This window comes from Copadichromis virginalis, linkage group LG3 (assembly GCF_057382275.1).
Source record: "Copadichromis virginalis isolate Kocher_CV1m ecotype Utaka linkage group LG3, C_Virginalis_male_GT1.1, whole genome shotgun sequence".
Classification (NCBI taxonomy): Eukaryota; Metazoa; Chordata; class Actinopteri; order Cichliformes; family Cichlidae; genus Copadichromis; species Copadichromis virginalis.
The window spans coordinates 47,613,787-47,624,892 of NC_140620.1; positions in this window are offsets into that span (position 1 = coordinate 47,613,787).

The following is an 11,106-nucleotide window of genomic DNA, read 5'->3' on the forward strand; positions in this document are numbered from 1 at the left end:
AAACTGGCCTAACCTTCAAGTCAAGGATAATAAAACTGGTAATGAGAGTTGTGTCTCAGGCATTGACCCAGAGACCAAAGAGCAATCCTCAGTAAAAGATGACACATCAGGTCAGGAGCGTGACCTCGAATGTGCTTGGGCTTTTCTTTGACATTAACTGGGTTAAATGCCTTGAAGTCATCCACCAGCATGCATTTAACTTCAAGTTCTACTGAAAAACAAGAGGGAGAACAATCGCTGCAAATGATTGAAGCATAGCCCTAACAATGGTAGACAGCAAGGTGCTGGTGGAGATGCTGAACAGTTAAGGAACCTGGATGAGGGCCCGGGTAACCAGGACGAGATGGGGATGGTAAGGAAGTGGATGGATGATGGTGTGAAAGTGCAGAATGACAGAAAAGCACTGACATTTACAGCACCTGAAACTGACAGCAGAATTAAGTTTGACAGCATGGGAAAGGGACAAAAAGAATAAACTAGCAGCCTGACCAGGAATCCAGACAGACAAGCAAATACAGATCTTTCTTACTATACATACACAGAGGCTTCATTGTGAATCCACTCACACACTGCATCGAAAACAGACAGGAGTTTGTTTTGGGCTGCATCACCACTATCGTCACTCATGACTCGGAGCAAAAATCCACCACCTTTTACTCCCAGAAGCTTTTTTCTCTTCCCTAATATCAAATTCTTGTCCAAGACTTATGATTTATCAAGTAGGCAATAATCAAGGGTCCTCTTCTCTCTAAAAACAACAGGGCAGCATGGCTTAGGTTTGCAGAGTTGCATCAGAAGACTTCTGGAACAATGTTCTTCAGACTGACAAGATCAAAGTGGGGATGCTTGGCCATAATGCACAGCACCATGTCTGGAGAAAACTATATACATCATATAAGCACAATCACCTCATACCAACTGTCAAGTATGGATGTAGAGGGGTGAGGATTTAGACTATTTTTGCTGTCAAAGGACCTTGAAACCTTGCAGTCATTGAGTCCACCATGACCACCTCTGTATATCAAAGCATACAGAGGGGTTCAGAGTCAGACATGAGGCCATCTGTAACTTGGCTGAAACTACATCAGCCAGCAAATCTATGACAGAATGGCTGAAAAAGAGAAGAAAGCTCTTCTATGAAGGTTCAAGGTTCTGTAATATCCCAGTCAAAATCCAGCGGATTGGAATACTGTGGTGGAACCTAAGAGAGCTGTAATTAAACAAACTCCCGCAAACTTCAACAAACTGAAGCTACATTATTCTGGTTATTATTTCCAAACATGCTTCTACAAGCTACTGAATGGTGTGTACTGAGTTCTTCTTACACTGCTTCGATATGATGGTGTAGTTTTCTTAAAGAAACAAGTAGTAGGTCATGGGCTGTTGTTTATCCAAGGTTGTATTTAAAGGATTTTGTATATGTCATGTCACATAAAAACTCAGAATTGAAAGGTGTATTTTGCCATGACTTTACGGCGACCGTGGCTCAGGGGGTTGGGAACCGCATCTGTAACCAGAAGGTCGCCGGTTCGATCCCCGGGCTCTCTGTCCTGGTCGTTGTGTCATTGGGCAAGACACTTTACTGCCTACTGGTGTTGGCCAGAGGGGCCGATGGCGCGATATGACAGCCTCACTTCTGTCAGTCTGCCCCAGGGCAGCTGTGGCTGCAACTGTAGCTGCCTCCACCAGTGTGTGAATGCGAGAGTGAATGAATAGTGTCATTGTAGAGCGCTTTGGGTGCCTTGAAAAGCGCTATATAAATCCAATCCATTATTATTATGTTCCATTTTGTGCCTAACCCTGTGGAAGGGTTAACACCTGTTACCAACACACAACCTTGGATTGAGTGAATAAGGGTTGTAGAGTTGTTTTTAAGTTGTGGTGTCCTGGGCAGTGCACTGAGCACTTTATGATCTTCCCACAAATACAGTTAAGCCAAGTGTTTGGACGGCATCTAATCGACACTGACCAATTATTACTGTCAAGGCAGCCACTTTAGCACCCATTCTGTTATGATGTCAACAAGGCTAATGGTTATCAAATGGTAATTAAACTTCAAACATGGATCAATTGAGCACATGGAAGCAATCTTCTTGGGGGCAGCAGGGGTTCTAATGTAAACTGGCAGCCAAGCATAAATAATCAATCGGCAAAAATTACGGAATCGGGCGTCACACTGACGCCTGACACATCGAGTTGCTCGACACCAACCTCTTCTCGTTATGCTACCAATGCTGAGCTAGGGGAAGGAAGAAAACGAGCAGCCTGCTCTTAAGGAAGTTATAAAACTGTCTATTATTCACCCCCTATAATTAAATACAAGCACATTCCATTAAACAAGGAGGAAAGTAAAATGTGATTTTAACATCTGCGTTTATATTACACGATGGTGAATGTGTTAGTTTTTTTAAGATGGGGCTGTTTTTTTTAATACTAACCAAAACTCAGTGTGCGATGTTATAATTCAACCCACTGTCATGTGAGCACTGCACATTTCAAGAGCCACAAGACAAAGGGTACAAAGAACCTTGGAACAGTTAAGCTAATATCGTTTAATGTTAATGACCTGTATTTCAAAGCCATATGACTCCATCCCCAAGAGCCAGTGGATTTAAACTTTAATACCGATGAATAATTAAAGCTCTGGGAAAAGACCACTTAGCTGGCCAATAAAGACAAAAGAAGTGCCACGTTAAACGCTGAAATTTTGAATCTCTAGTAAGGCCCTCATTTAAAGTCTTAAATTACACTGACTCCTTTTTTGTCAATAAGGTTAAAAGCCATCAACTGGACTAAGTAATGAAAATGAAACATCCCCGTGGAGAATCTAAATACTGCATGCTTAACATGCTATTTCTAAGTGGAAGCCACCTGTCCTGGCTAAAAATATTTATTTAACTTATTAGCTCGTTAGGGATTGTTTGAGCTTCACAGGGCTTCAGTAATACCAACAGGATTACTGAGCTACAGGATGAGACGGAGCCTGAAAGGCAATGCCTTTGCTGAGCAAGCAATCTCAGAAACTACAAAAACCAAGCATGCAAAAATGTGTGTGTGTGTGTGTGTGTGTGTGTGTGTGTGTGTGTGTGTGTGTGTGTGCACATACTCTTCATTCTGACTGGTGAAGGTTCATCGTGATAACCATAGCCCTCGCAGAGCCGTGCCACACATTTGAAAAGACTAAATGGCGAGAGATAAATGAAATCGCCTCGTCATCGACGACTGATGCCAAGTGCCATTATACACAGCAGGAGGCGAGAATGATAGGTCTTAAAGAAAACAAGTAGCATCTGCACTTTTGGCCTAATGTGAGCACTCCAAGTCATCATTTTTGCAAGCATTAATGACATTTGCCATCACTACTGGGCAAAAACTTCATTACACAGGCATAAATGCATAAAGACTCAAGCTTGGGCCGCTGGGTAAATGTGGCTCTCTTTTTCCAGTAGAATCCATAATGAGTATTTTCAAAGTCATCTACTTTTGCTTGATACATTAAAACATAAAAAAGAGAGCGAGAGAGAAAAAAAACCTACTTAATTTATGTTTTTCTTCTTGGAAAACTACTCTCCTCTGACAGCTCAGCAAATTTCAACCTTAAGCTGAACCTACAGGGTCATACTGATGAGCAGAAAAATAGCGGTGGTCAACACAAACTGGGAAGTGACTTACCCCAGGCCAAGTTCTGTCATGACAAATGCTCACTGCTCTTCTGTGCCTCTTGCTGCCATCTTTGGCTTGCTCTGTCCTTCAGGCTGATGGAGAGGGCAAACAGGCTGAACTTGGGCAGTCGGCCTGCTCGTGATGAATGAGTTTGGGCATGTCGGGTGTTGGGCCATAAGATGCCGCGCTTCAGATAAATGCCTGTGCTTAAGGTTTTAAAGCATTCTCTTCTCCTAATAAAGATGTCTATCATCTGTGAATAAGTAACCTTGTCGGCTCGACGAGCCGGCACTGAGCAAGGGGTGGAGGGTGAGATCAGCAACCCACAAATCAATCACGCATAAACAACGTGACAAGATGAACTCGCCTCCGATAACAATTCCAAGAGAATATTGCAGCATAAAAATGGATAATGAAAGCCAAGAAGCCATGCCAGTAATAGCATCAAGCTAATAAAAGAGATAAGCAATCAAATGGGAAGCTGACTTGCGGTAAGGGGAACAATATCAGTTCTCATTCTTTCTGATGGCACAGAGGGAGTGGGTGGGGTCTAAAGCTGGAGTAACCCAGACTAGAAGAAAGTCTTTTAAAATATCACTAAACTTTAAACTACAAACTAATTATAATCTAACAAACTAAGACAAAGAGTAGAGGACATGTTGTTTTCTATCTAAATGTGGTGTACTGTCAGATACATACAGTCAACGACAGGCTAAACCCTATGCAAAGCTGTGCTTTGCAAAAACAGAGTTTAGTCTATAGAGCAGTGCAATTGACCAAACAGGAAGAAACAAGAAACAAGGCTCAGGAAAAGGGGTGGGAGCTAACGGAGGAAGAGGGAATTGGCAGAAAGGTGCAGGACAGGAGCTGTGTGGCTGGAATCTGCGTCATCCTCCTCACTCCATCAACTCCAATACACACGCTCAGATGATGCATGAAAATCCATTTATGCTATGAGCCAGGAGGGAAGATGTCTCCGAAAAAAAGATGGAGAGATAAACAAAGGGTGGAAAGAAAGATCTCTGCTGGTAGTGTATGAGCAAAACTGGTGGTACAGTACCAGTGAGCATTACATTTTATAGTAAGTGAGGGCAATTCTCTTTGGAGTTCTCAGTAGTAGGCCGGTCTGAGACGCTGCCATATCTCGGCTATCCTGATGACAGTCTGATAGATGGGTGAATAGATGTCTTCCATTAGACTGGCATCGGCATCGTGGTGTGCCACACCATCCCCTCGCAGCATAAAGGTCCTGGGTTCACTGGCTGACTGAGGCCTTTCTGCATGGACTTTCTCCAGGTACTGCAACAGTCATGCATTTGGTATGCAATTGTAATTCCAAATTGAATGGTTGTCTGTCCTAGTCCCACATTAGAGTGGTGACCGGACCACAGTGTAGCCTGCCTCTGCAAGGATGGTCCCACCTCCAGTGACCCAGAATTGCATAAGGGGAAGAACAAAGGAACTTTAATGCTGCAAGGTAATATTTGTTTCACTTTTGTTTTAAAGTCCTGAAACATTAAGGCCAAAATCCCACAGCCGGTGTGTTCACTACGGTGCATCGAGCTCACTTTACCAGTCAATTGCCCGCAACTTTACCTTTTCAAGGTCTGTCTATAGATCGACTTGAGAGAATCTAAACAAAAACAAGTGTAGTCTTGTCTCAAAAGATATTCATTACAGAGACAGCTGTTTGCTCTTTACATTTTTTAGAAACTGCCTTAACAAAGAAGGAATAAATACTTAATCAATACTGAATTCAACATATAAGCATGAAGTACCTTGTACTCCAGTGGACAGTTTTAAAGAGAACCTCAGAAAAGTCCTTTCTTTAGTAAACATGTAGGAGAGGCTCGACCCCCGAGGAAGACTGTGGGCAAACAATCTCCTTTTTTAAGACGACAACCTTTCTTCGTGAAAACTGCAAGCCACTTTCAGATGCTATCATCAGTGGCACATAATGTCATTAAAAGCTTCCGACAATCTGGAGAAATCTCTATATCTGCAAGAGATGAGGAGATGGAAAAAAACCAATACTGAAAACATGTGATGTTCAGTTCGCAGACAGCACTGCATTAAAAACAGATAGGATGCTCGAGTGGAAATCGCTGCATGGGCTGAGGAGCACTTCTGAAAACCATCATCAGTGAACAGTTTGCTAGTGCTTCCGTGAATACGAGCTAAAACTATAGAAAACAATAAAGAATTAAAAAAAAGATATATAAACATCAAGTGAAGCTGCCATCTTTGAGCTCAGACACATTCAGTCAAAATGTCTATTGAATCACAACTCTAGTTCTTTTTGGGTCGGAGATTGTGTCCTCAAGGCTAAAGAAGAACACGCAGATCAAAAGCCAGCATTTGTGATGATAAGCTTAGCATCAGCGGGTTCTATTGTAAAACACTCTTGAGTTATGAATGGAAACACTGTTACAAAACAGACCTCAAACTGTTCTGAATTTCTACATAAAGTGAGAATGGGAAAAATATTTCGCTTACAAAAGTAGCAATTGTTGTCCTCTGCTCCCAAACCCATATCGAGTCTTGTAAAAAAGGAGGCGATGGAACAATATGTGGCTGTGAAAGACATGCAGAGGGTTGGTGTGAGAAGGCGATGCTACAGAGGTGAATGTTTTGCTGTGGCGATCCTGAACAAAGAGGAAAGAGTAAAAGTAAACTTTTTTATGGTGGCTCTGAGAGGTCAAACAAACTGCAAGTTCCAAAAAAACACACCAGCAGATAGAAAAAAACACTGCAAAAGCACATAAAGCACAGCAAAGTTGAATAAAGCACAATGGAAGTGTTTCTGGGGAAATATTAATGTGACGGAACAGCTGCAGAAGCCACAGAACAAAGCAAAACATGCCAAGGACTGACCTGAGATAAGCTTAAAAGAAGCAGAACATTCATCAGCATTGTGAGGGGAAAAAAAGATGCATGTAATGTGTGTAATATGATTCAGTAATGTTGATACATGTACGCTATTAGCCATTTACTGTTAGCTTGTCACTTCCGCAGCTGTTCCGTCACATTATTGTCTCCCCAAAACATTTCTTTTGTTTTTCTGGGAGACAATAACCTGAGACTGCTTGTTACTGTTTTCTAAGCTGCATTTAACCTTTCAAGATTTTATTATCACCATTTTCTATAAAACAGGGTTTATATGACTTACAAATCGCTGATTTCTGTGGATAATATGCAGTGTCTCTCTTTTAAAAATCAGGTTGTATAATGGAAAAGAATGCAGAAGGTAGGTTTGGATAATCCACTGCAAGAATGAACACAATAACATCATCTGAAACAGAATCTATCTCCCCATAATTTGAATTCAAGAAGCAACCTACCTCACGTATACTCTTAATTATTTTTGCACTAAACAGCTTTTATTTTAAAGACAGCTGAAAAGATTCACATGGTGTTCACTCTTGTGTTGAACTGATCTGCCATCAGTGCTTACGGAGAGTACAAGGAAGTGCCGGTGTGAGAGATGCACTTTACAAGCTGGATCTTGTAATCTGGCGAGGCATTCAAGAAAAAAGGAACTTTAATGCATTTACTAGTGCTTGCTGTAAAACACTTCATTGTTAATTCTTAGTACAACTCTTTCTGCAGCAGTCTTTACTGCCCTAAGTCTGCTAATTGTTGGTGTTTATCTGGTTCTAAACACGAGTAATATGTAACTGTAAATGATGAGAGCATCGTCACTGGCTTTTCTCGGCTAAAAACTTCTGACAGACTGTATGAAATAGACCCTGGTGCAGCACTCGTGAATTTAAGCGCTCTTGACAAAATGTCATTTGGGATGTTCTTGAGCTCCCATCTCACTTGTGGACACAGGTGTTGGGCGTCCTCTGTAATTGCCCCCCATGGTTTGCCTGTCTGAAGAACACCTGGACTTCCACAAAGCACACCAACAGTTGCGACTGTCAGAAAAGCATGCGTGCACGTCTCATCTTGAAGAACAGATTTGTTTTTTGACAATCCTTTGAATTCTATTTTTTGACTTTTAAAGTCAATGAACTATATAACTGCTTTGAAAACATTTATTTTTATTTTTTGGTGCTTCTGTTGCTACACAATCATACATAGCCGTGCCATCGCATTTATATGTGTTTTGGACTAATAGTTGGTTTGCAAGGACATTACTGTTTAAGTCAAGTTTTATTATAACTTGATGATGATGACTGATTATCACATGGCAGTTGAGTGAGATGAGAAAATGCAAAAAAACAAAACAAAACATCTGTTTATTAAAGCTGGGCCAGCGTGTGATTTGACTGAGTGTCAAAAGTCCATTTATCTTGCTAAACAAGGTGGCAGAAGCCAGCCAGGATTAAAGAACTGGGTCTCCGGCCGACTCTCACCTTCAGCACTCTCTCAGCTCGGAATGAGAGTGCTCCATCATCCAACGCGCTCCGTGACACCAGCTGGGCAACTAGGTGGAAAGAGCAATGGGGGTGTCGTGCTGTCCACGAGCACCTTGCCTGTGCCACAACAAGGCCTGCTTTGGTTTTCGACTCACGCATCGCCTGCACATGAACAAAGAGGAAGCACCTTGGTGACTGCTCATGATCAAGGCCATTACCACTGCCCACGATAAACAGCACACAGTGTTTTGTCTTTTTGACACCGTAAAGTTACCAAAAAAATTAAATGTTTGTTTACCTGCTGGCTATGATATTATACAATTTTACAGTCTGCACCAACATCATCGTCACTACATACATGACACAGAATATAACTCTGGTTTGGTTAGTGTTGGGGTCGGTACTCCAAACAGTAACATATTACACATTTCTCATTACTTTTTTTTTTAAAGCAATGCAGTTAAGTTACTTAATTACTCACCAGAAAAAAAAAATTCCCTTTACTCCATAAACCTTAACCTTCTCCATGAAATTCTCCCTTTTTTACTGCCTTCTCATTGGAAATTGATGAACCCAGAATCTCCGTTTCTTCCTTCTCTTCTTCAGAAACATCAGGACCAGCTCTTCATCACTTATGTCGACTTCATTTTTTTTGTTCACAGTGTATTTTTTGAGGATAAATTTTCAACAGAATCCCAGCACATTTGGTGCGTGTATACATTACACAAGTTTGGATAAAAAAAAGTTGTTGTCTCTTTTAGCTTTTACAATATGAACACAAAATCGGCAGAGACTTTAAAGCGATCGCTGCAGTGATTCTACTGTACTAACATGAAAACGTAGAAATTGAGGCGTCAAACCTGACTGCTCATCACTGCCTTTGCTACCTGCTAAAGTTCAAACTCTGGCTGCTGGACTAGCTTCCATACAGCTTTAATGACACTCTGGGTTTTCCACTAGCTTTGCATTGGCGTGCTGTTTTTTGCAGATGCATGCAAAGAGCCAAAGTTGTGTTACCAACATAATGCAGTTGTGTGTGTCCTGGACACAGTTTGCATTAAAGAAGAACCTTTATATACAACTTAATTGTATATAACTGTAATGTAATTACTCAATTTAGTACAGTAACACGTTACATTACTGCGTTACAGAAAAATGTAATGTGATTACAGTAACGTGTTACTTTCAACACTGTGAAATGCCCACAGTGTATAAAAAAAAGGTTGTTCTCCACTGGTAACAACATCAGCAATTTTCCTAAAAAGGTTCTATGAATTTATTCAGTGTATAACTAGTGCACAACTAGGATCTTTCCTTAAATTGGATCACATGTTTTTGCCGCCTGTCACAGAAAACAAAAGCGATTACGTGGAACAGTCCCAGAGGGGAGTTGAACCCCAGTCTCCTGGATGAAAGATGAGTTTGTTTCAAGCAACCGCCATGCTATTCACAAACAGGACTGTGCCTGTTTCATTCAACATTACCATCAGGGAATCTGTGTGTCTACCACAATAAAGTTCCTAATTGGCTTTCCATTGGCATTGTTTCCACAGCGCAGTCACATAATGTGTTCTTCCAGAGGCTGTGGTCACTTCCCGTATTTCTGCGAGAGCAGGTTGGGTTTCTAATTTAGCCTCGGTAAAGGCCAGTCTGTTGTTTGACTTTCTCTCCTTCAACTTGTTTTTTAACAAGAAAACGCTTCCTGTTGTTTGCATCACATTCATTTTAATTAGGGGCTGTGGGCATCGCAAGATGACAACATGCATTTTAATTTAATCTAATTACCTGAAAAGCAGGACTCTATCCATAACTGTCACTTTTTAATCACGAGGTTCCTTTACAACAGGAAGAAAATAAGTGAACCAGTTTTTTTTTTGTTAGTTTTTTTTAACCTCTCTCATCACAGCAGCACAACATCGTGGACAACATGAATTCAGTGTGGGGGGATTTGTCAAACCAAGACAAAGAAAGGAAGAAAAAAACTTAAACAGACATAATCTGCATCGTTTCCAGTCAACAGGAAGGTTTGAATCCTTATTAATCGCCCAGCATAACATGCACGCACTTAAAGACATAGAAAAAAAATGTCTATCTGCAATGCATGGGGAGTTCTTTCACATTTGCCCCCAAACAGTCATGCTGAAAATCTAAGGCAAATTTTCATTTTACGGCCCGTCAGCTCCCTGATACAGAGCAAATGAATGCAGCAGCAAACAAATCTATCAAGTCCTACATCAAAACAACTGTGCTCCCTCTCCCTGTGACTTAAGGACACAGACATAGCAGAAAGGAGAAGTGCGGGAGGAGAAAAAGAAGTGTTAGTGAAAGGCACAGAAGGAATCATGGGCTGTGCTGAAAGCAACCTGCTGGCTTCTGAAAGGCCTTCAGCAAGGAAGTCCTTTAGTCACAACAATACTGGATAACAGCAAAACTGTTTGATCAAGAAGAGCGAATTATTGCTCCTAGGGGCTCCGGTGTTTTCCTACACAAGCTGTATGCTTCTTTACTTGGCCTGACTGTTCAAGTACGTTGACAGCCGCTGGGTTTGTTTGTATTTTTGCTATTTAAAATGATTAAAATCCCAAGGTAAGTTTGCATTGTGCCTCCTTTGCTGAAGAAAAGAAACACTTATAAATGGTCATAAAGAGAAGCAACACTTAAAGCGAATATATTAATAGAAACTCGCTAGTGATAATAGCTGTGTGTTGAGGTTAGTATGTTATACACAGCACACTCAAAAAGGGCTCTTCCCAAAGGGTGCAAAGACAGTTTTTCCTTGTGGTACAGTAAATATGTAAAACTGGAGCCCCTGCAGAGACAGACCGGACCAGAGGGATTAGCCAACCACGAAATCATCTCTCTGTTTGCTTTGAATATTTCCAAGCTTCAACCAGTGCTGCTGTGGCAGCTGAGAGGGGGGAACAAGGGTCAGGAAGAAATAGCTTAGCTGAAGAATTCGGAGGAGGATCCAACATGCTGCCAGCTAGGGCAGAAGCAACAGGTTAGATAGACATGAAAGTCTGCAGCTTGTGCTAAAGATAGAAGCTAGGTGTGCGGGAAACACTGGGGTCGTATTTTT